At 54.9% G+C, this 22,639-nt stretch overlaps 1 protein-coding gene and 21 non-coding genes across 23 annotated transcripts in view; all 22 read left to right on the top strand.

The window, feature by feature from the left end:
• Positions 1-22,639, top strand: part of SLC38A9 (solute carrier family 38 member 9) — a 325,631-nt gene that overhangs the window by 191,445 nt on the left and 111,547 nt on the right. The gene's annotated exons all lie outside the window — the stretch shown is intronic.
• LOC134613086 (U1 spliceosomal RNA) lies at positions 461-624 on the top strand. The gene has a single exon (XR_010091114.1). It is a non-coding gene; the product is annotated as a U1 spliceosomal RNA (small nuclear RNA).
• LOC134612965 (U1 spliceosomal RNA) lies at positions 1,702-1,865 on the top strand. The gene has a single exon (XR_010091000.1). It is a non-coding gene; the product is annotated as a U1 spliceosomal RNA (small nuclear RNA).
• LOC134613085 (U1 spliceosomal RNA) lies at positions 2,632-2,795 on the top strand. Its single transcript, XR_010091113.1, has one exon. It is a non-coding gene; the product is annotated as a U1 spliceosomal RNA (small nuclear RNA).
• LOC134612964 (U1 spliceosomal RNA) lies at positions 3,873-4,036 on the top strand. Its single transcript, XR_010090999.1, has one exon. It is a non-coding gene; the product is annotated as a U1 spliceosomal RNA (small nuclear RNA).
• LOC134613083 (U1 spliceosomal RNA) lies at positions 4,800-4,963 on the top strand. The gene has a single exon (XR_010091112.1). It is a non-coding gene; the product is annotated as a U1 spliceosomal RNA (small nuclear RNA).
• LOC134612963 (U1 spliceosomal RNA) lies at positions 6,041-6,204 on the top strand. The gene has a single exon (XR_010090998.1). It is a non-coding gene; the product is annotated as a U1 spliceosomal RNA (small nuclear RNA).
• Positions 6,968-7,131, top strand: LOC134613082 (U1 spliceosomal RNA). Its single transcript, XR_010091111.1, has one exon. It is a non-coding gene; the product is annotated as a U1 spliceosomal RNA (small nuclear RNA).
• Positions 8,209-8,372, top strand: LOC134612962 (U1 spliceosomal RNA). The gene has a single exon (XR_010090997.1). It is a non-coding gene; the product is annotated as a U1 spliceosomal RNA (small nuclear RNA).
• Positions 9,135-9,298, top strand: LOC134613081 (U1 spliceosomal RNA). Its single transcript, XR_010091110.1, has one exon. It is a non-coding gene; the product is annotated as a U1 spliceosomal RNA (small nuclear RNA).
• On the top strand, positions 10,377-10,540 carry LOC134612961 (U1 spliceosomal RNA). Its single transcript, XR_010090996.1, has one exon. It is a non-coding gene; the product is annotated as a U1 spliceosomal RNA (small nuclear RNA).
• LOC134613080 (U1 spliceosomal RNA) lies at positions 11,307-11,470 on the top strand. The gene has a single exon (XR_010091109.1). It is a non-coding gene; the product is annotated as a U1 spliceosomal RNA (small nuclear RNA).
• Positions 12,549-12,712, top strand: LOC134612960 (U1 spliceosomal RNA). The gene has a single exon (XR_010090995.1). It is a non-coding gene; the product is annotated as a U1 spliceosomal RNA (small nuclear RNA).
• On the top strand, positions 13,479-13,642 carry LOC134613079 (U1 spliceosomal RNA). Its single transcript, XR_010091108.1, has one exon. It is a non-coding gene; the product is annotated as a U1 spliceosomal RNA (small nuclear RNA).
• LOC134612959 (U1 spliceosomal RNA) lies at positions 14,721-14,884 on the top strand. The gene has a single exon (XR_010090994.1). It is a non-coding gene; the product is annotated as a U1 spliceosomal RNA (small nuclear RNA).
• Positions 15,651-15,814, top strand: LOC134613078 (U1 spliceosomal RNA). Its single transcript, XR_010091107.1, has one exon. It is a non-coding gene; the product is annotated as a U1 spliceosomal RNA (small nuclear RNA).
• Positions 16,893-17,056, top strand: LOC134612958 (U1 spliceosomal RNA). Its single transcript, XR_010090993.1, has one exon. It is a non-coding gene; the product is annotated as a U1 spliceosomal RNA (small nuclear RNA).
• On the top strand, positions 17,823-17,986 carry LOC134613077 (U1 spliceosomal RNA). The gene has a single exon (XR_010091106.1). It is a non-coding gene; the product is annotated as a U1 spliceosomal RNA (small nuclear RNA).
• On the top strand, positions 19,065-19,228 carry LOC134612957 (U1 spliceosomal RNA). Its single transcript, XR_010090992.1, has one exon. It is a non-coding gene; the product is annotated as a U1 spliceosomal RNA (small nuclear RNA).
• On the top strand, positions 19,995-20,158 carry LOC134613076 (U1 spliceosomal RNA). Its single transcript, XR_010091105.1, has one exon. It is a non-coding gene; the product is annotated as a U1 spliceosomal RNA (small nuclear RNA).
• Positions 21,237-21,400, top strand: LOC134612956 (U1 spliceosomal RNA). Its single transcript, XR_010090991.1, has one exon. It is a non-coding gene; the product is annotated as a U1 spliceosomal RNA (small nuclear RNA).
• LOC134613035 (U1 spliceosomal RNA) lies at positions 22,172-22,335 on the top strand. Its single transcript, XR_010091066.1, has one exon. It is a non-coding gene; the product is annotated as a U1 spliceosomal RNA (small nuclear RNA).

Genomic DNA, 22,639 nt, shown 5'->3' with positions numbered 1-22,639 from the left:
AATTACCCTCGTCTATAGCTTCCTTAGCTTAACCCCCATCCATGACCCTCTACAGTCACGATGAAGGGGTTAAAAGGCCTTTTGCTGGCATAGGTGTGTGCAGACTTCACTCCCCGAGCAGAGCATAGGCTGCTGCGATGTGCTTTGATATGCAGACGAGGGAACTGAGCTCTAGAAAACAAAGGTGATTGCGACTGTCTGACTGGGAGAGTGTGGTCATCGTATGCAAATGTTTTTGCTGAAAGGCATCCTGGGAGTTGGCCCATTTTTGCGAAGGCTCCTCTGTCCGGGGCATGTAGGAGTGCAAGGGTGGGGCAGCTGCCGGTTACCCCACCAAGGGAGCAGCCGGCTCGAGGGATGCCTGGTGCCTCAGGGGAGCTGGGTGCTACTGCAGGGCCCGCCTCCCCATGCTCACAGGCGTGTGCCGGCGTAGCGCTTGTGTGCTCTCCCTTCCCAACTCATACTTACCTGGCTGGGGAGATACCATGATCACGAAGGTGGTTCTCCCAGGGCGAGGCTCACCCATTGCACTCCGGGTGTGCTGACCTCTGCGATTTCCCCAAATGCGGGAAACTCGACTGCATAATTTATGGTAGTGGGGGACTGCGTTCGCGCTATCCCCTGATTTGTGCTGGTTTAAAGATAGATGGAGAGCGTGGGGGCACTGGTGAAAAGGCTGCATGGCAGTCTGCTGGTTGGTCGCTCGCTGCAGCTTTTCCTGCGACCCCCCCAAACATTTCTCGCCTCCTGCTTGTTTTGCTCTGCGCTCGGGCCCAATCGCCCCGTGGCTGGCACCGCAAACGCTCTCTCGCCACCTTTTTACTGTTTCTTGACGTTTCTCTGCTCCACTTCTTTGCAAAACACCCTTTCCTTGCTATGCCGCTCTCAAGACAACCAACAGATGGCACTGCAACACAATCACGAGCAGCCCAGCCTTTTGAAAGGTGCCTGGGTTTTTTTGCACAGTCGCCCAGAGCCTCTAGGATGCGCGCGCCACGCAGCGCGCTAGGCGTCCACTCGCGTTGGTTTTTCCGCCCATGCTTTGCCCTGCGCTTTGACGAGACGGGCGCCAGGTTGCGCTGCAGTTGCTGAATAGCTCTCCGAGCCAGTCCAGCACTGGGGGCCGACTTGCCCTTATCATCAGGGATGCAGGCATGAGCAGCAAGGAGGCATTCTCCCACTCTTTCGCCTGGCCCCAGCGCAGCTGAACCGATTCGCCCTGCTCCCCCGGGCGCACCGGAGGGTGCTGCAAAGTGGGGGGATGCTGGCCCTGCTCTCTTTGCAAACCCCAAGGGCTGCCTGGGAAGGGAAGGTGAGGGGGGAAGGGCCCTTGCTTAGCAGCTGCTGTTGCTCTGTAGCCACTGGGAGCAAACTGGCACTTGCATTCTCATGCAGACGAGACTAGCATTTCTCGTGGAAGCAAAGCGGGCTCTTGACTGAAAGCCTGGATAGATGTGGTCATCGTATGCAAATAAGGTTTGCTGCAAAGTACCCTGGGAGTGCACCCACTCGGCACGCGTGTGAGGGTTGCAGCTCTTCACGCGTGGAAAGCCTGGGCTCTTGACGGCAAGGCTTGAATTCGGGAGCTGCCTTTCTGGGTGCCTGTTTTGTCAGGAGAGACGAGTGGTACAGGAGGGAATGCTCCTTAAGCTGAAGGGGGGCTTTTGCGAGCTGCGTCCGTGCAGTCGGCCCTTCCAACTCATACTTACCTGGCAGGGGAGATACCATGATCATGAAGGTGGTTCTCCCAGGGCGAGGCTCACCCATTGCACTCCGGGTGTGCTGACCCCTGCGATTTCCCCAAATGCGGGAAACTCGACTGCATAATTTATGGTAGTGGGGGACTGCGTTCGCGCTTTCCCCTGGTCGTGCTTGTTCAAAGATAGATCTCTCTTTGCAAACTTTTCAGTCTCTCCCTCGGGCATTGCCCTGGTGCCTGTTCTTGCCTCCGTGCATCTCTTCTGGGTGCAGAAAGTATATTGTTCCTCTCCCCTGACATTGCAGGCTTCCCTGTTGCCCGCTGGTTTGTTTTGGGGTCTTTTTTTTTTTTTTTTTTGTTGTTGTTGGTTTTTGGGGAAGAGGGTTTGCTTTGGTTTTTGCATTTAAAATACATAAAGAAAGAAAGAAATAAATTAATACATTTTGAAACATTTGTGTCATCGTTACTCTGTAATTACCCTCGTCTATAGCTTCCTTAGCTTAACCCCCATCCATGACCCTCTACAGTCACGATGAAGGGGTTAAAAGGCCTTTTGCTGGCATAGGTGTGTGCAGACTTCACTCCCCGAGCAGAGCATAGGCTGCTGCGATGTGCTTTGATATGCAGACGAGGGAACTGAGCTCTAGAAAACAAAGGTGATTGCGACTGTCTGACTGGGAGAGTGTGGTCATCGTATGCAAATGTTTTTGCTGAAAGGCATCCTGGGAGTTGGCCCATTTTTGCGAAGGCTCCTCTGTCCGGGGCATGTAGGAGTGCAAGGGTGGGGCAGCTGCCGGTTACCCCACCAAGGGAGCAGCCGGCTCGAGGGATGCCTGGTGCCTCAGGGGAGCTGGGTGCTACTGCAGGGCCCGCCTCCCCATGCTCACAGGCGTGTGCCGGCGTAGCGCTTGTGTGCTCTCCCTTCCCAACTCATACTTACCTGGCTGGGGAGATACCATGATCACGAAGGTGGTTCTCCCAGGGCGAGGCTCACCCATTGCACTCCGGGTGTGCTGACCTCTGCGATTTCCCCAAATGCGGGAAACTCGACTGCATAATTTATGGTAGTGGGGGACTGCGTTCGCGCTATCCCCTGATTTGTGCTGGTTTAAAGATAGATGGAGAGCGTGGGGGCACTGGTGAAAAGGCTGCATGGCAGTCTGCTGGTTGGTCGCTCGCTGCAGCTTTTCCTGCGACCCCCCCAAACATTTCTCGCCTCCTGCTTGTTTTGCTCTGCGCTCGGGCCCAATCGCCCCGTGGCTGGCACCGCAAACGCTCTCTCGCCACCTTTTTACTGTTTCTTGACGTTTCTCTGCTCCACTTCTTTGCAAAACACCCTTTCCTTGCTATGCCGCTCTCAAGACAACCAACAGATGGCACTGCAACACAATCACGAGCAGCCCAGCCTTTTGAAAGGTGCCTGGGTTTTTTTGCACAGTCGCCCAGAGCCTCTAGGATGCGCGCGCCACGCAGCGCGCTAGGCGTCCACTCGCGTTGGTTTTTCCGCCCATGCTTTGCCCTGCGCTTTGACGAGACGGGCGCCAGGTTGCGCTGCAGTTGCTGAATAGCTCTCCGAGCCAGTCCAGCACTGGGGGCCGACTTGCCCTTATCATCAGGGATGCAGGCATGAGCAGCAAGGAGGCATTCTCCCACTCTTTCGCCTGGCCCCAGCGCAGCTGAACCGATTCGCCCTGCTCCCCCGGGCGCACCGGAGGGTGCTGCAAAGTGGGGGGATGCTGGCCCTGCTCTCTTTGCAAACCCCAAGGGCTGCCTGGGAAGGGAAGGTGAGGGGGGAAGGGCCCTTGCTTAGCAGCTGCTGTTGCTCTGTAGCCACTGGGAGCAAACTGGCACTTGCATTCTCATGCAGACGAGACTAGCATTTCTCGTGGAAGCAAAGCGGGCTCTTGACTGAAAGCCTGGATAGATGTGGTCATCGTATGCAAATAAGGTTTGCTGCAAAGTACCCTGGGAGTGCACCCACTCGGCACGCGTGTGAGGGTTGCAGCTCTTCACGCGTGGAAAGCCTGGGCTCTTGACGGCAAGGCTTGAATTCGGGAGCTGCCTTTCTGGGTGCCTGTTTTGTCAGGAGAGACGAGTGGTACAGGAGGGAATGCTCCTTAAGCTGAAGGGGGGCTTTTGCGAGCTGCGTCCGTGCAGTCGGCCCTTCCAACTCATACTTACCTGGCAGGGGAGATACCATGATCATGAAGGTGGTTCTCCCAGGGCGAGGCTCACCCATTGCACTCCGGGTGTGCTGACCCCTGCGATTTCCCCAAATGCGGGAAACTCGACTGCATAATTTATGGTAGTGGGGGACTGCGTTCGCGCTTTCCCCTGGTCGTGCTTGTTCAAAGATAGATCTCTCTTTGCAAACTTTTCAGTCTCTCCCTCGGGCATTGCCCTGGTGCCTGTTCTTGCCTCCGTGCATCTCTTCTGGGTGCAGAAAGTATATTGTTCCTCTCCCCTGACATTGCAGGCTTCCCTGTTGCCCGCTGGTTTGTTTTGGGGTCTTTTTTTTTTTTGTTGTTGTTGTTGGTTTTTGGGGAAGAGGGTTTGCTTTGGTTTTTGCATTTAAAATACATAAAGAAAGAAAGAAATAAATTAATACATTTTGAAACATTTGTGTCATCGTTACTCTGTAATTACCCTCGTCTATAGCTTCCTTAGCTTAACCCCCATCCATGACCCTCTACAGTCACGATGAAGGGGTTAAAAGGCCTTTTGCTGGCATAGGTGTGTGCAGACTTCACTCCCCGAGCAGAGCATAGGCTGCTGCGATGTGCTTTGATATGCAGACGAGGGAACTGAGCTCTAGAAAACAAAGGTGATTGCGACTGTCTGACTGGGAGAGTGTGGTCATCGTATGCAAATGTTTTTGCTGAAAGGCATCCTGGGAGTTGGCCCATTTTTGCGAAGGCTCCTCTGTCCGGGGCATGTAGGAGTGCAAGGGTGGGGCAGCTGCCGGTTACCCCACCAAGGGAGCAGCCGGCTCGAGGGATGCCTGGTGCCTCAGGGGAGCTGGGTGCTACTGCAGGGCCCGCCTCCCCATGCTCACAGGCGTGTGCCGGCGTAGCGCTTGTGTGCTCTCCCTTCCCAACTCATACTTACCTGGCTGGGGAGATACCATGATCACGAAGGTGGTTCTCCCAGGGCGAGGCTCACCCATTGCACTCCGGGTGTGCTGACCTCTGCGATTTCCCCAAATGCGGGAAACTCGACTGCATAATTTATGGTAGTGGGGGACTGCGTTCGCGCTATCCCCTGATTTGTGCTGGTTTAAAGATAGATGGAGAGCGTGGGGGCACTGGTGAAAAGGCTGCATGGCAGTCTGCTGGTTGGTCGCTCGCTGCAGCTTTTCCTGCGACCCCCCCAAACATTTCTCGCCTCCTGCTTGTTTTGCTCTGCGCTCGGGCCCAATCGCCCCGTGGCTGGCACCGCAAACGCTCTCTCGCCACCTTTTTACTGTTTCTGGACGTTTCTCTGCTCCACTTCTTTGCAAAACACCCTTTCCTTGCTATGCCGCTCTCAAGACAACCAACAGATGGCACTGCAACACAATCACGAGCAGCCCAGCCTTTTGAAAGGTGCCTGGGTTTTTTTGCACAGTCGCCCAGAGCCTCTAGGATGCGCGCGCCACGCAGCGCGCTAGGCGTCCACTCGCGTTGGTTTTTCCGCCCATGCTTTGCCCTGCGCTTTGACGAGACGGGCGCCAGGTTGCGCTGCAGTTGCTGAATAGCTCTCCGAGCCAGTCCAGCACTGGGGGCCGACTTGCCCTTATCATCAGGGATGCAGGCATGAGCAGCAAGGAGGCATTCTCCCACTCTTTCGCCTGGCCCCAGCGCAGCTGAACCGATTCGCCCTGCTCCCCCGGGCGCACCGGAGGGTGCTGCAAAGTGGGGGGATGCTGGCCCTGCTCTCTTTGCAAACCCCAAGGGCTGCCTGGGAAGGGAAGGTGAGGGGGGAAGGGCCCTTGCTTAGCAGCTGCTGTTGCTCTGTAGCCACTGGGAGCAAACTGGCACTTGCATTCTCATGCAGACGAGACTAGCATTTCTCGTGGAAGCAAAGCGGGCTCTTGACTGAAAGCCTGGATAGATGTGGTCATCGTATGCAAATAAGGTTTGCTGCAAAGTACCCTGGGAGTGCACCCACTCGGCACGCGTGTGAGGGTTGCAGCTCTTCACGCGTGGAAAGCCTGGGCTCTTGACGGCAAGGCTTGAATTCGGGAGCTGCCTTTCTGGGTGCCTGTTTTGTCAGGAGAGACGAGTGGTACAGGAGGGAATGCTCCTTAAGCTGAAGGGGGGCTTTTGCGAGCTGCGTCCGTGCAGTCGGCCCTTCCAACTCATACTTACCTGGCAGGGGAGATACCATGATCATGAAGGTGGTTCTCCCAGGGCGAGGCTCACCCATTGCACTCCGGGTGTGCTGACCCCTGCGATTTCCCCAAATGCGGGAAACTCGACTGCATAATTTATGGTAGTGGGGGACTGCGTTCGCGCTTTCCCCTGGTCGTGCTTGTTCAAAGATAGATCTCTCTTTGCAAACTTTTCAGTCTCTCCCTCGGGCATTGCCCTGGTGCCTGTTCTTGCCTCCGTGCATCTCTTCTGGGTGCAGAAAGTATATTGTTCCTCTCCCCTGACATTGCAGGCTTCCCTGTTGCCCGCTGGTTTGTTTTGGGGTCTTTTTTTTTTTTGTTGTTGTTGTTGGTTTTTGGGGAAGAGGGTTTGCTTTGGTTTTTGCATTTAAAATACATAAAGAAAGAAAGAAATAAATTAATACATTTTGAAACATTTGTGTCATCGTTACTCTGTAATTACCCTCGTCTATAGCTTCCTTAGCTTAACCCCCATCCATGACCCTCTACAGTCACGATGAAGGGGTTAAAAGGCCTTTTGCTGGCATAGGTGTGTGCAGACTTCACTCCCCGAGCAGAGCATAGGCTGCTGCGATGTGCTTTGATATGCAGACGAGGGAACTGAGCTCTAGAAAACAAAGGTGATTGCGACTGTCTGACTGGGAGAGTGTGGTCATCGTATGCAAATGTTTTTGCTGAAAGGCATCCTGGGAGTTGGCCCATTTTTGCGAAGGCTCCTCTGTCCGGGGCATGTAGGAGTGCAAGGGTGGGGCAGCTGCCGGTTACCCCACCAAGGGAGCAGCCGGCTCGAGGGATGCCTGGTGCCTCAGGGGAGCTGGGTGCTACTGCAGGGCCCGCCTCCCCATGCTCACAGGCGTGTGCCGGCGTAGCGCTTGTGTGCTCTCCCTTCCCAACTCATACTTACCTGGCTGGGGAGATACCATGATCACGAAGGTGGTTCTCCCAGGGCGAGGCTCACCCATTGCACTCCGGGTGTGCTGACCTCTGCGATTTCCCCAAATGCGGGAAACTCGACTGCATAATTTATGGTAGTGGGGGACTGCGTTCGCGCTATCCCCTGATTTGTGCTGGTTTAAAGATAGATGGAGAGCGTGGGGGCACTGGTGAAAAGGCTGCATGGCAGTCTGCTGGTTGGTCGCTCGCTGCAGCTTTTCCTGCGACCCCCCCAAACATTTCTCGCCTCCTGCTTGTTTTGCTCTGCGCTCGGGCCCAATCGCCCCGTGGCTGGCACCGCAAACGCTCTCTCGCCACCTTTTTACTGTTTCTTGACGTTTCTCTGCTCCACTTCTTTGCAAAACACCCTTTCCTTGCTATGCCGCTCTCAAGACAACCAACAGATGGCACTGCAACACAATCACGAGCAGCCCAGCCTTTTGAAAGGTGCCTGGGTTTTTTTGCACAGTCGCCCAGAGCCTCTAGGATGCGCGCGCCACGCAGCGCGCTAGGCGTCCACTCGCGTTGGTTTTTCCGCCCATGCTTTGCCCTGCGCTTTGACGAGACGGGCGCCAGGTTGCGCTGCAGTTGCTGAATAGCTCTCCGAGCCAGTCCAGCACTGGGGGCCGACTTGCCCTTATCATCAGGGATGCAGGCATGAGCAGCAAGGAGGCATTCTCCCACTCTTTCGCCTGGCCCCAGCGCAGCTGAACCGATTCGCCCTGCTCCCCCGGGCGCACCGGAGGGTGCTGCAAAGTGGGGGGACGCTGGCCCTGCTCTCTTTGCAAACCCCAAGGGCTGCCTGGGAAGGGAAGGTGAGGGGGGAAGGGCCCTTGCTTAGCAGCTGCTGTTGCTCTGTAGCCACTGGGAGCAAACTGGCACTTGCATTCTCATGCAGACGAGACTAGCATTTCTCGTGGAAGCAAAGCGGGCTCTTGACTGAAAGCCTGGATAGATGTGGTCATCGTATGCAAATAAGGTTTGCTGCAAAGTACCCTGGGAGTGCACCCACTCGGCACGCGTGTGAGGGTTGCAGCTCTTCACGCGTGGAAAGCCTGGGCTCTTGACGGCAAGGCTTGAATTCGGGAGCTGCCTTTCTGGGTGCCTGTTTTGTCAGGAGAGACGAGTGGTACAGGAGGGAATGCTCCTTAAGCTGAAGGGGGGCTTTTGCGAGCTGCGTCCGTGCAGTCGGCCCTTCCAACTCATACTTACCTGGCAGGGGAGATACCATGATCATGAAGGTGGTTCTCCCAGGGCGAGGCTCACCCATTGCACTCCGGGTGTGCTGACCCCTGCGATTTCCCCAAATGCGGGAAACTCGACTGCATAATTTATGGTAGTGGGGGACTGCGTTCGCGCTTTCCCCTGGTCGTGCTTGTTCAAAGATAGATCTCTCTTTGCAAACTTTTCAGTCTCTCCCTCGGGCATTGCCCTGGTGCCTGTTCTTGCCTCCGTGCATCTCTTCTGGGTGCAGAAAGTATATTGTTTCTCTCCCCTGACATTGCAGGCTTCCCTGTTGCCCGCTGGTTTGTTTTGGGGTCTTTTTTTTTTTTTTTTTTGTTGTTGTTGGTTTTTGGGGAAGAGGGTTTGCTTTGGTTTTTGCATTTAAAATACAGAAAGAAAGAAATAAATTAATACATTTTGAAACATTTGTGTCATCGTTACTCTGTAATTACCCTCGTCTATAGCTTCCTTAGCTTAACCCCCATCCATGACCCTCTACAGTCACGATGAAGGGGTTAAAAGGCCTTTTGCTGGCATAGGTGTGTGCAGACTTCACTCCCCGAGCAGAGCATAGGCTGCTGCGATGTGCTTTGATATGCAGACGAGGGAACTGAGCTCTAGAAAACAAAGGTGATTGCGACTGTCTGACTGGGAGAGTGTGGTCATCGTATGCAAATGTTTTTGCTGAAAGGCATCCTGGGAGTTGGCCCATTTTTGCGAAGGCTCCTCTGTCCGGGGCATGTAGGAGTGCAAGGGTGGGGCAGCTGCCGGTTACCCCACCAAGGGAGCAGCCGGCTCGAGGGATGCCTGGTGCCTCAGGGGAGCTGGGTGCTACTGCAGGGCCCGCCTCCCCATGCTCACAGGCGTGTGCCGGCGTAGCGCTTGTGTGCTCTCCCTTCCCAACTCATACTTACCTGGCTGGGGAGATACCATGATCACGAAGGTGGTTCTCCCAGGGCGAGGCTCACCCATTGCACTCCGGGTGTGCTGACCTCTGCGATTTCCCCAAATGCGGGAAACTCGACTGCATAATTTATGGTAGTGGGGGACTGCGTTCGCGCTATCCCCTGATTTGTGCTGGTTTAAAGATAGATGGAGAGCGTGGGGGCACTGGTGAAAAGGCTGCATGGCAGTCTGCTGGTTGGTCGCTCGCTGCAGCTTTTCCTGCGACCCCCCCCAAACATTTCTCGCCTCCTGCTTGTTTTGCTCTGCGCTCGGGCCCAATCGCCCCGTGGCTGGCACCGCAAACGCTCTCTCGCCACCTTTTTACTGTTTCTTGACGTTTCTCTGCTCCACTTCTTTGCAAAACACCCTTTCCTTGCTATGCCGCTCTCAAGACAACCAACAGATGGCACTGCAACACAATCACGAGCAGCCCAGCCTTTTGAAAGGTGCCTGGGTTTTTTTGCACAGTCGCCCAGAGCCTCTAGGATGCGCGCGCCACGCAGCGCGCTAGGCGTCCACTCGCGTTGGTTTTTCCGCCCATGCTTTGCCCTGCGCTTTGACGAGACGGGCGCCAGGTTGCGCTGCAGTTGCTGAATAGCTCTCCGAGCCAGTCCAGCACTGGGGGCCGACTTGCCCTTATCATCAGGGATGCAGGCATGAGCAGCAAGGAGGCATTCTCCCACTCTTTCGCCTGGCCCCAGCGCAGCTGAACCGTTTCGCCCTGCTCCCCCGGGCGCACCGGAGGGTGCTGCAAAGTGGGGGGACGCTGGCCCTGCTCTCTTTGCAAACCCCAAGGGCTGCCTGGGAAGGGAAGGTGAGGGGGGAAGGGCCCTTGCTTAGCAGCTGCTGTTGCTCTGTAGCCACTGGGAGCAAACTGGCACTTGCATTCTCATGCAGACGAGACTAGCATTTCTCGTGGAAGCAAAGCGGGCTCTTGACTGAAAGCCTGGATAGATGTGGTCATCGTATGCAAATAAGGTTTGCTGCAAAGTACCCTGGGAGTGCACCCACTCGGCACGCGTGTGAGGGTTGCAGCTCTTCACGCGTGGAAAGCCTGGGCTCTTGACGGCAAGGCTTGAATTCGGGAGCTGCCTTTCTGGGTGCCTGTTTTGTCAGGAGAGACGAGTGGTACAGGAGGGAATGCTCCTTAAGCTGAAGGGGGGCTTTTGCGAGCTGCGTCCGTGCAGTCGGCCCTTCCAACTCATACTTACCTGGCAGGGGAGATACCATGATCATGAAGGTGGTTCTCCCAGGGCGAGGCTCACCCATTGCACTCCGGGTGTGCTGACCCCTGCGATTTCCCCAAATGCGGGAAACTCGACTGCATAATTTATGGTAGTGGGGGACTGCGTTCGCGCTTTCCCCTGGTCGTGCTTGTTCAAAGATAGATCTCTCTTTGCAAACTTTTCAGTCTCTCCCTCGGGCATTGCCCTGGTGCCTGTTCTTGCCTCCGTGCATCTCTTCTGGGTGCAGAAAGTATATTGTTTCTCTCCCCTGACATTGCAGGCTTCCCTGTTGCCCGCTGGTTTGTTTTGGGGTCTTTTTTTTTTTTTTTTTTGTTGTTGTTGGTTTTTGGGGAAGAGGGTTTGCTTTGGTTTTTGCATTTAAAATACATAAAGAAAGAAAGAAATAAATTAATACATTTTGAAACATTTGTGTCATCGTTACTCTGTAATTACCCTCGTCTATAGCTTCCTTAGCTTAACCCCCATTAATGACCCTCTACAGTCACGATGAAGGGGTTAAAAGGCCTTTTGCTGGCATAGGTGTGTGCAGACTTCACTCCCCGAGCAGAGCATAGGCTGCTGCGATGTGCTTTGATATGCAGACGAGGGAACTGAGCTCTAGAAAACAAAGGTGATTGCGACTGTCTGACTGGGAGAGTGTGGTCATCGTATGCAAATGTTTTTGCTGAAAGGCATCCTGGGAGTTGGCCCATTTTTGCGAAGGCTCCTCTGTCCGGGGCATGTAGGAGTGCAAGGGTGGGGCAGCTGCCGGTTACCCCACCAAGGGAGCAGCCGGCTCGAGGGATGCCTGGTGCCTCAGGGGAGCTGGGTGCTACTGCAGGGCCCGCCTCCCCATGCTCACAGGCGTGTGCCGGCGTAGCGCTTGTGTGCTCTCCCTTCCCAACTCATACTTACCTGGCTGGGGAGATACCATGATCACGAAGGTGGTTCTCCCAGGGCGAGGCTCACCCATTGCACTCCGGGTGTGCTGACCTCTGCGATTTCCCCAAATGCGGGAAACTCGACTGCATAATTTATGGTAGTGGGGGACTGCGTTCGCGCTATCCCCTGATTTGTGCTGGTTTAAAGATAGATGGAGAGCGTGGGGGCACTGGTGAAAAGGCTGCATGGCAGTCTGCTGGTTGGTCGCTCGCTGCAGCTTTTCCTGCGACCCCCCCCAAACATTTCTCGCCTCCTGCTTGTTTTGCTCTGCGCTCGGGCCCAATCGCCCCGTGGCTGGCACCGCAAACGCTCTCTCGCCACCTTTTTACTGTTTCTTGACGTTTCTCTGCTCCACTTCTTTGCAAAACACCCTTTCCTTGCTATGCCGCTCTCAAGACAACCAACAGATGGCACTGCAACACAATCACGAGCAGCCCAGCCTTTTGAAAGGTGCCTGGGTTTTTTTGCACAGTCGCCCAGAGCCTCTAGGATGCGCGCGCCACGCAGCGCGCTAGGCGTCCACTCGCGTTGGTTTTTCCGCCCATGCTTTGCCCTGCGCTTTGACGAGACGGGCGCCAGGTTGCGCTGCAGTTGCTGAATAGCTCTCCGAGCCAGTCCAGCACTGGGGGCCGACTTGCCCTTATCATCAGGGATGCAGGCATGAGCAGCAAGGAGGCATTCTCCCACTCTTTCGCCTGGCCCCAGCGCAGCTGAACCGATTCGCCCTGCTCCCCCGGGCGCACCGGAGGGTGCTGCAAAGTGGGGGGACGCTGGCCCTGCTCTCTTTGCAAACCCCAAGGGCTGCCTGGGAAGGGAAGGTGAGGGGGGAAGGGCCCTTGCTTAGCAGCTGCTGTTGCTCTGTAGCCACTGGGAGCAAACTGGCACTTGCATTCTCATGCAGACGAGACTAGCATTTCTCGTGGAAGCAAAGCGGGCTCTTGACTGAAAGCCTGGATAGATGTGGTCATCGTATGCAAATAAGGTTTGCTGCAAAGTACCCTGGGAGTGCACCCACTCGGCACGCGTGTGAGGGTTGCAGCTCTTCACGCGTGGAAAGCCTGGGCTCTTGACGGCAAGGCTTGAATTCGGGAGCTGCCTTTCTGGGTGCCTGTTTTGTCAGGAGAGACGAGTGGTACAGGAGGGAATGCTCCTTAAGCTGAAGGGGGGCTTTTGCGAGCTGCGTCCGTGCAGTCGGCCCTTCCAACTCATACTTACCTGGCAGGGGAGATACCATGATCATGAAGGTGGTTCTCCCAGGGCGAGGCTCACCCATTGCACTCCGGGTGTGCTGACCCCTGCGATTTCCCCAAATGCGGGAAACTCGACTGCATAATTTATGGTAGTGGGGGACTGCGTTCGCGCTTTCCCCTGGTCGTGCTTGTTCAAAGATAGATCTCTCTTTGCAAACTTTTCAGTCTCTCCCTCGGGCATTGCCCTGGTGCCTGTTCTTGCCTCCGTGCATCTCTTCTGGGTGCAGAAAGTATATTGTTCCTCTCCCCTGACATTGCAGGCTTCCCTGTTGCCCGCTGGTTTGTTTTGGGGTCTTTTTTTTTTTTTTTTTTGTTGTTGTTGGTTTTTGGGGAAGAGGGTTTGCTTTGGTTTTTGCATTTAAAATACATAAAGAAAGAAAGAAATAAATTAATACATTTTGAAACATTTGTGTCATCGTTACTCTGTAATTACCCTCGTCTATAGCTTCCTTAGCTTAACCCCCATTAATGACCCTCTACAGTCACGATGAAGGGGTTAAAAGGCCTTTTGCTGGCATAGGTGTGTGCAGACTTCACTCCCCGAGCAGAGCATAGGCTGCTGCGATGTGCTTTGATATGCAGACGAGGGAACTGAGCTCTAGAAAACAAAGGTGATTGCGACTGTCTGACTGGGAGAGTGTGGTCATCGTATGCAAATGTTTTTGCTGAAAGGCATCCTGGGAGTTGGCCCATTTTTGCGAAGGCTCCTCTGTCCGGGGCATGTAGGAGTGCAAGGGTGGGGCAGCTGCCGGTTACCCCACCAAGGGAGCAGCCGGCTCGAGGGATGCCTGGTGCCTCAGGGGAGCTGGGTGCTACTGCAGGGCCCGCCTCCCCATGCTCACAGGCGTGTGCCGGCGTAGCGCTTGTGTGCTCTCCCTTCCCAACTCATACTTACCTGGCTGGGGAGATACCATGATCACGAAGGTGGTTCTCCCAGGGCGAGGCTCACCCATTGCACTCCGGGTGTGCTGACCTCTGCGATTTCCCCAAATGCGGGAAACTCGACTGCATAATTTATGGTAGTGGGGGACTGCGTTCGCGCTATCCCCTGATTTGTGCTGGTTTAAAGATAGATGGAGAGCGTGGGGGCACTGGTGAAAAGGCTGCATGGCAGTCTGCTGGTTGGTCGCTCGCTGCAGCTTTTCCTGCGACCCCCCCCAAACATTTCTCGCCTCCTGCTTGTTTTGCTCTGCGCTCGGGCCCAATCGCCCCGTGGCTGGCACCGCAAACGCTCTCTCGCCACCTTTTTACTGTTTCTTGACGTTTCTCTGCTCCACTTCTTTGCAAAACACCCTTTCCTTGCTATGCCGCTCTCAAGACAACCAACAGATGGCACTGCAACACAATCACGAGCAGCCCAGCCTTTTGAAAGGTGCCTGGGTTTTTTTGCACAGTCGCCCAGAGCCTCTAGGATGCGCGCGCCACGCAGCGCGCTAGGCGTCCACTCGCGTTGGTTTTTCCGCCCATGCTTTGCCCTGCGCTTTGACGAGACGGGCGCCAGGTTGCGCTGCAGTTGCTGAATAGCTCTCCGAGCCAGTCCAGCACTGGGGGCCGACTTGCCCTTATCATCAGGGATGCAGGCATGAGCAGCAAGGAGGCATTCTCCCACTCTTTCGCCTGGCCCCAGCGCAGCTGAACCGATTCGCCCTGCTCCCCCGGGCGCACCGGAGGGTGCTGCAAAGTGGGGGGACGCTGGCCCTGCTCTCTTTGCAAACCCCAAGGGCTGCCTGGGAAGGGAAGGTGAGGGGGGAAGGGCCCTTGCTTAGCAGCTGCTGTTGCTCTGTAGCCACTGGGAGCAAACTGGCACTTGCATTCTCATGCAGACGAGACTAGCATTTCTCGTGGAAGCAAAGCGGGCTCTTGACTGAAAGCCTGGATAGATGTGGTCATCGTATGCAAATAAGGTTTGCTGCAAAGTACCCTGGGAGTGCACCCACTCGGCACGCGTGTGAGGGTTGCAGCTCTTCACGCGTGGAAAGCCTGGGCTCTTGACGGCAAGGCTTGAATTCGGGAGCTGCCTTTCTGGGTGCCTGTTTTGTCAGGAGAGACGAGTGGTACAGGAGGGAATGCTCCTTAAGCTGAAGGGGGGCTTTTGCGAGCTGCGTCCGTGCAGTCGGCCCTTCCAACTCATACTTACCTGGCAGGGGAGATACCATGATCATGAAGGTGGTTCTCCCAGGGCGAGGCTCACCCATTGCACTCCGGGTGTGCTGACCCCTGCGATTTCCCCAAATGCGGGAAACTCGACTGCATAATTTATGGTAGTGGGGGACTGCGTTCGCGCTTTCCCCTGGTCGTGCTTGTTCAAAGATAGATCTCTCTTTGCAAACTTTTCAGTCTCTCCCTCGGGCATTGCCCTGGTGCCTGTTCTTGCCTCCGTGCATCTCTTCTGGGTGCAGAAAGTATATTGTTCCTCTCCCCTGACATTGCAGGCTTCCCTGTTGCCCGCTGGTTTGTTTTGGGGTCTTTTTTATTTTTTTTTTTGTTGTTGTTGGTTTTTGGGGAAGAGGGTTTGCTTTGGTTTTTGCATTTAAAATACATAAAGAAAGAAAGAAATAAATTAATACATTTTGAAACATTTGTGTCATCGTTACTCTGTAATTACCCTCGTCTATAGCTTCCTTAGCTTAACCCCCATTAATGACCCTCTACAGTCACGATGAAGGGGTTAAAAGGCCTTTTGCTGGCATAGGTGTGTGCAGACTTCACTCCCCGAGCAGAGCATAGGCTGCTGCGATGTGCTTTGATATGCAGACGAGGGAACTGAGCTCTAGAAAACAAAGGTGATTGCGACTGTCTGACTGGGAGAGTGTGGTCATCGTATGCAAATGTTTTTGCTGAAAGGCATCCTGGGAGTTGGCCCATTTTTGCGAAGGCTCCTCTGTCCGGGGCATGTAGGAGTGCAAGGGTGGGGCAGCTGCCGGTTACCCCACCAAGGGAGCAGCCGGCTCGAGGGATGCCTGGTGCCTCAGGGGAGCTGGGTGCTACTGCAGGGCCCGCCTCCCCATGCTCACAGGCGTGTGCCGGCGTAGCGCTTGTGTGCTCTCCCTTCCCAACTCATACTTACCTGGCTGGGGAGATACCATGATCACGAAGGTGGTTCTCCCAGGGCGAGGCTCACCCATTGCACTCCGGGTGTGCTGACCTCTGCGATTTCCCCAAATGCGGGAAACTCGACTGCATAATTTATGGTAGTGGGGGACTGCGTTCGCGCTATCCCCTGATTTGTGCTGGTTTAAAGATAGATGGAGAGCGTGGGGGCACTGGTGAAAAGGCTGCATGGCAGTCTGCTGGTTGGTCGCTCGCTGCAGCTTTTCCTGCGACCCCCCCCAAACATTTCTCGCCTCCTGCTTGTTTTGCTCTGCGCTCGGGCCCAATCGCCCCGTGGCTGGCACCGCAAACGCTCTCTCGCCACCTTTTTACTGTTTCTTGACGTTTCTCTGCTCCACTTCTTTGCAAAACACCCTTTCCTTGCTATGCCGCTCTCAAGACAACCAACAGATGGCACTGCAACACAATCACGAGCAGCCCAGCCTTTTGAAAGGTGCCTGGGTTTTTTTGCACAGTCGCCCAGAGCCTCTAGGATGCGCGCGCCACGCAGCGCGCTAGGCGTCCACTCGCGTTGGTTTTTCCGCCCATGCTTTGCCCTGCGCTTTGACGAGACGGGCGCCAGGTTGCGCTGCAGTTGCTGAATAGCTCTCCGAGCCAGTCCAGCACTGGGGGCCGACTTGCCCTTATCATCAGGGATGCAGGCATGAGCAGCAAGGAGGCATTCTCCCACTCTTTCGCCTGGCCCCAGCGCAGCTGAACCGATTCGCCCTGCTCCCCCGGGCGCACCGGAGGGTGCTGCAAAGTGGGGGGACGCTGGCCCTGCTCTCTTTGCAAACCCCAAGGGCTGCCTGGGAAGGGAAGGTGAGGGGGGAAGGGCCCTTGCTTAGCAGCTGCTGTTGCTCTGTAGCCACTGGGAGCAAACTGGCACTTGCATTCTCATGCAGACGAGACTAGCATTTCTCGTGGAAGCAAAGCGGGCTCTTGACTGAAAGCCTGGATAGATGTGGTCATCGTATGCAAATAAGGTTTGCTGCAAAGTACCCTGGGAGTGCACCCACTCGGCACGCGTGTGAGGGTTGCAGCTCTTCACGCGTGGAAAGCCTGGGCTCTTGACGGCAAGGCTTGAATTCGGGAGCTGCCTTTCTGGGTGCCTGTTTTGTCAGGAGAGACGAGTGGTACAGGAGGGAATGCTCCTTAAGCTGAAGGGGGGCTTTTGCGAGCTGCGTCCGTGCAGTCGGCCCTTCCAACTCATACTTACCTGGCAGGGGAGATACCATGATCATGAAGGTGGTTCTCCCAGGGCGAGGCTCACCCATTGCACTCCGGGTGTGCTGACCCCTGCGATTTCCCCAAATGCGGGAAACTCGACTGCATAATTTATGGTAGTGGGGGACTGCGTTCGCGCTTTCCCCTGGTCGTGCTTGTTCAAAGATAGATCTCTCTTTGCAAACTTTTCAGTCTCTCCCTCGGGCATTGCCCTGGTGCCTGTTCTTGCCTCCGTGCATCTCTTCTGGGTGCAGAAAGTATATTGTTCCTCTCCCCTGACATTGCAGGCTTCCCTGTTGCCCGCTGGTTTGTTTTGGGGTCTTTTTTTTTTTTTTTTTTGTTGTTGTTGGTTTTTGGGGAAGAGGGTTTGCTTTGGTTTTTGCATTTAAAATACATAAAGAAAGAAAGAAATAAATTAATACATTTTGAAACATTTGTGTCATCGTTACTCTGTAATTACCCTCGTCTATAGCTTCCTTAGCTTAACCCCCATTAATGACCCTCTACAGTCACGATGAAGGGGTTAAAAGGCCTTTTGCTGGCATAGGTGTGTGCAGACTTCACTCCCCGAGCAGAGCATAGGCTGCTGCGATGTGCTTTGATATGCAGACGAGGGAACTGAGCTCTAGAAAACAAAGGTGATTGCGACTGTCTGACTGGGAGAGTGTGGTCATCGTATGCAAATGTTTTTGCTGAAAGGCATCCTGGGAGTTGGCCCATTTTTGCGAAGGCTCCTCTGTCCGGGGCATGTAGGAGTGCAAGGGTGGGGCAGCTGCCGGTTACCCCACCAAGGGAGCAGCCGGCTCGAGGGATGCCTGGTGCCTCAGGGGAGCTGGGTGCTACTGCAGGGCCCGCCTCCCCATGCTCACAGGCGTGTGCCGGCGTAGCGCTTGTGTGCTCTCCCTTCCCAACTCATACTTACCTGGCTGGGGAGATACCATGATCACGAAGGTGGTTCTCCCAGGGCGAGGCTCACCCATTGCACTCCGGGTGTGCTGACCTCTGCGATTTCCCCAAATGCGGGAAACTCGACTGCATAATTTATGGTAGTGGGGGACTGCGTTCGCGCTATCCCCTGATTTGTGCTGGTTTAAAGATAGATGGAGAGCGTGGGGGCACTGGTGAAAAGGCTGCATGGCAGTCTGCTGGTTGGTCGCTCGCTGCAGCTTTTCCTGCGACCCCCCCCAAACATTTCTCGCCTCCTGCTTGTTTTGCTCTGCGCTCGGGCCCAATCGCCCCGTGGCTGGCACCGCAAACGCTCTCTCGCCACCTTTTTACTGTTTCTTGACGTTTCTCTGCTCCACTTCTTTGCAAAACACCCTTTCCTTGCTATGCCGCTCTCAAGACAACCAACAGATGGCACTGCAACACAATCACGAGCAGCCCAGCCTTTTGAAAGGTGCCTGGGTTTTTTTGCACAGTCGCCCAGAGCCTCTAGGATGCGCGCGCCACGCAGCGCGCTAGGCGTCCACTCGCGTTGGTTTTTCCGCCCATGCTTTGCCCTGCGCTTTGACGAGACGGGCGCCAGGTTGCGCTGCAGTTGCTGAATAGCTCTCCGAGCCAGTCCAGCACTGGGGGCCGACTTGCCCTTATCATCAGGGATGCAGGCATGAGCAGCAAGGAGGCATTCTCCCACTCTTTCGCCTGGCCCCAGCGCAGCTGAACCGATTCGCCCTGCTCCCCCGGGCGCACCGGAGGGTGCTGCAAAGTGGGGGGACGCTGGCCCTGCTCTCTTTGCAAACCCCAAGGGCTGCCTGGGAAGGGAAGGTGAGGGGGGAAGGGCCCTTGCTTAGCAGCTGCTGTTGCTCTGTAGCCACTGGGAGCAAACTGGCACTTGCATTCTCATGCAGACGAGACTAGCATTTCTCGTGGAAGCAAAGCGGGCTCTTGACTGAAAGCCTGGATAGATGTGGTCATCGTATGCAAATAAGGTTTGCTGCAAAGTACCCTGGGAGTGCACCCACTCGGCACGCGTGTGAGGGTTGCAGCTCTTCACGCGTGGAAAGCCTGGGCTCTTGACGGCAAGGCTTGAATTCGGGAGCTGCCTTTCTGGGTGCCTGTTTTGTCAGGAGAGACGAGTGGTACAGGAGGGAATGCTCCTTAAGCTGAAGGGGGGCTTTTGCGAGCTGCGTCCGTGCAGTCGGCCCTTCCAACTCATACTTACCTGGCAGGGGAGATACCATGATCATGAAGGTGGTTCTCCCAGGGCGAGGCTCACCCATTGCACTCCGGGTGTGCTGACCCCTGCGATTTCCCCAAATGCGGGAAACTCGACTGCATAATTTATGGTAGTGGGGGACTGCGTTCGCGCTTTCCCCTGGTCGTGCTTGTTCAAAGATAGATCTCTCTTTGCAAACTTTTCAGTCTCTCCCTCGGGCATTGCCCTGGTGCCTGTTCTTGCCTCCGTGCATCTCTTCTGGGTGCAGAAAGTATATTGTTCCTCTCCCCTGACATTGCAGGCTTCCCTGTTGCCCGCTGGTTTGTTTTGGGGTCTTTTTTTTTTTTTTTTTTGTTGTTGTTGGTTTTTGGGGAAGAGGGTTTGCTTTGGTTTTTGCATTTAAAATACATAAAGAAAGAAAGAAATAAATTAATACATTTTGAAACATTTGTGTCATCGTTACTCTGTAATTACCCTCGTCTATAGCTTCCTTAGCTTAACCCCCATTAATGACCCTCTACAGTCACGATGAAGGGGTTAAAAGGCCTTTTGCTGGCATAGGTGTGTGCAGACTTCACTCCCCGAGCAGAGCATAGGCTGCTGCGATGTGCTTTGATATGCAGACGAGGGAACTGAGCTCTAGAAAACAAAGGTGATTGCGACTGTCTGACTGGGAGAGTGTGGTCATCGTATGCAAATGTTTTTGCTGAAAGGCATCCTGGGAGTTGGCCCATTTTTGCGAAGGCTCCTCTGTCCGGGGCATGTAGGAGTGCAAGGGTGGGGCAGCTGCCGGTTACCCCACCAAGGGAGCAGCCGGCTCGAGGGATGCCTGGTGCCTCAGGGGAGCTGGGTGCTACTGCAGGGCCCGCCTCCCCATGCTCACAGGCGTGTGCCGGCGTAGCGCTTGTGTGCTCTCCCTTCCCAACTCATACTTACCTGGCTGGGGAGATACCATGATCACGAAGGTGGTTCTCCCAGGGCGAGGCTCACCCATTGCACTCCGGGTGTGCTGACCTCTGCGATTTCCCCAAATGCGGGAAACTCGACTGCATAATTTATGGTAGTGGGGGACTGCGTTCGCGCTATCCCCTGATTTGTGCTGGTTTAAAGATAGATGGAGAGCGTGGGGGCACTGGTGAAAAGGCTGCATGGCAGTCTGCTGGTTGGTCGCTCGCTGCAGCTTTTCCTGCGACCCCCCCCAAACATTTCTCGCCTCCTGCTTGTTTTGCTCTGCGCTCGGGCCCAATCGCCCCGTGGCTGGCACCGCAAACGCTCTCTCGCCACCTTTTTACTGTTTCTTGACGTTTCTCTGCTCCACTTCTTTGCAAAACACCCTTTCCTTGCTATGCCGCTCTCAAGACAACCAACAGATGGCACTGCAACACAATCACGAGCAGCCCAGCCTTTTGAAAGGTGCCTGGGTTTTTTTGCACAGTCGCCCAGAGCCTCTAGGATGCGCGCGCCACGCAGCGCGCTAGGCGTCCACTCGCGTTGGTTTTTCCGCCCATGCTTTGCCCTGCGCTTTGACGAGACGGGCGCCAGGTTGCGCTGCAGTTGCTGAATAGCTCTCCGAGCCAGTCCAGCACTGGGGGCCGACTTGCCCTTATCATCAGGGATGCAGGCATGAGCAGCAAGGAGGCATTCTCCCACTCTTTCGCCTGGCCCCAGCGCAGCTGAACCGATTCGCCCTGCTCCCCCGGGCGCACCGGAGGGTGCTGCAAAGTGGGGGGACGCTGGCCCTGCTCTCTTTGCAAACCCCAAGGGCTGCCTGGGAAGGGAAGGTGAGGGGGGAAGGGCCCTTGCTTAGCAGCTGCTGTTGCTCTGTAGCCACTGGGAGCAAACTGGCACTTGCATTCTCATGCAGACGAGACTAGCATTTCTCGTGGAAGCAAAGCGGGCTCTTGACTGAAAGCCTGGATAGATGTGGTCATCGTATGCAAATAAGGTTTGCTGCAAAGTACCCTGGGAGTGCACCCACTCGGCACGCGTGTGAGGGTTGCAGCTCTTCACGCGTGGAAAGCCTGGGCTCTTGACGGCAAGGCTTGAATTCGGGAGCTGCCTTTCTGGGTGCCTGTTTTGTCAGGAGAGACGAGTGGTACAGGAGGGAATGCTCCTTAAGCTGAAGGGGGGCTTTTGCGAGCTGCGTCCGTGCAGTCGGCCCTTCCAACTCATACTTACCTGGCAGGGGAGATACCATGATCATGAAGGTGGTTCTCCCAGGGCGAGGCTCACCCATTGCACTCCGGGTGTGCTGACCCCTGCGATTTCCCCAAATGCGGGAAACTCGACTGCATAATTTATGGTAGTGGGGGACTGCGTTCGCGCTTTCCCCTGGTCGTGCTTGTTCAAAGATAGATCTCTCTTTGCAAACTTTTCAGTCTCTCCCTCGGGCATTGCCCTGGTGCCTGTTCTTGCCTCCGTGCATCTCTTCTGGGTGCAGAAAGTATATTGTTCCTCTCCCCTGACATTGCAGGCTTCCCTGTTGCCCGCTGGTTTGTTTTGGGGTCTTTTTTTTTTTTTTTTTTTTTTTTTTGTTGTTGGTTTTTGGGGAAGAGGGTTTGCTTTGGTTTTTGCATTTAAAATACATAAAGAAAGAAAGAAATAAATTAATACATTTTGAAACATTTGTGTCATCGTTACTCTGTAATTACCCTCGTCTATAGCTTCCTTAGCTTAACCCCCATCCATGACCCTCTACAGTCACGATGAAGGGGTTAAAAGGCCTTTTGCTGGCATAGGTGTGTGCAGACTTCACTCCCCGAGCAGAGCATAGGCTGCTGCGATGTGCTTTGATATGCAGACGAGGGAACTGAGCTCTAGAAAACAAAGGTGATTGCGACTGTCTGACTGGGAGAGTGTGGTCATCGTATGCAAATGTTTTTGCTGAAAGGCATCCTGGGAGTTGGCCCATTTTTGCGAAGGCTCCTCTGTCCGGGGCATGTAGGAGTGCAAGGGTGGGGCAGCTGCCGGTTACCCCACCAAGGGAGCAGCCGGCTCGAGGGATGCCTGGTGCCTCAGGGGAGCTGGGTGCTACTGCAGGGCCCGCCTCCCCATGCTCACAGGCGTGTGCCGGCGTAGCGCTTGTGTGCTCTCCCTTCCCAACTCATACTTACCTGGCTGGGGAGATACCATGATCACGAAGGTGGTTCTCCCAGGGCGAGGCTCACCCATTGCACTCCGGGTGTGCTGACCCCTGCGATTTCCCCAAATGCGGGAAACTCGACTGCATAATTTATGGTAGTGGGGGACTGCGTTCGCGCTTTCCCCTGGTCGTGCTTGTTCAAAGATAGATCTCTCTTTGCAAACTTTTCAGTCTCTCCCTCGGGCATTGCCCTGGTGCCTGTTCTTGCCTCCGTGCATCTCTTCTGGGTGCAGAAAGTATATTGTTCCTCTCCCCTGACATTGCAGGCTTCCCTGTTGCCCGCTGGTTTGTTTTGGGGTCTTTTTTTTTTTTTTTTTTTTTTTTTTGTTGTTGGTTTTTGGGGAAGAGGGTTTGCTTTGGTTTTTGCATTTAAAATACATAAAGAAAGAAAGAAATAAATTAATACATTTTGAAACATTTGTGTCATCGTT

Source organism: Pelobates fuscus, chromosome 5 (genome assembly GCF_036172605.1).
Source record: "Pelobates fuscus isolate aPelFus1 chromosome 5, aPelFus1.pri, whole genome shotgun sequence".
Lineage (NCBI taxonomy): Eukaryota > Metazoa > Chordata > Amphibia > Anura > Pelobatidae > Pelobates > Pelobates fuscus.
Note: the sequence above shows the minus strand (reverse complement) of the source record. Positions and strands in the feature narration are given on the sequence as shown.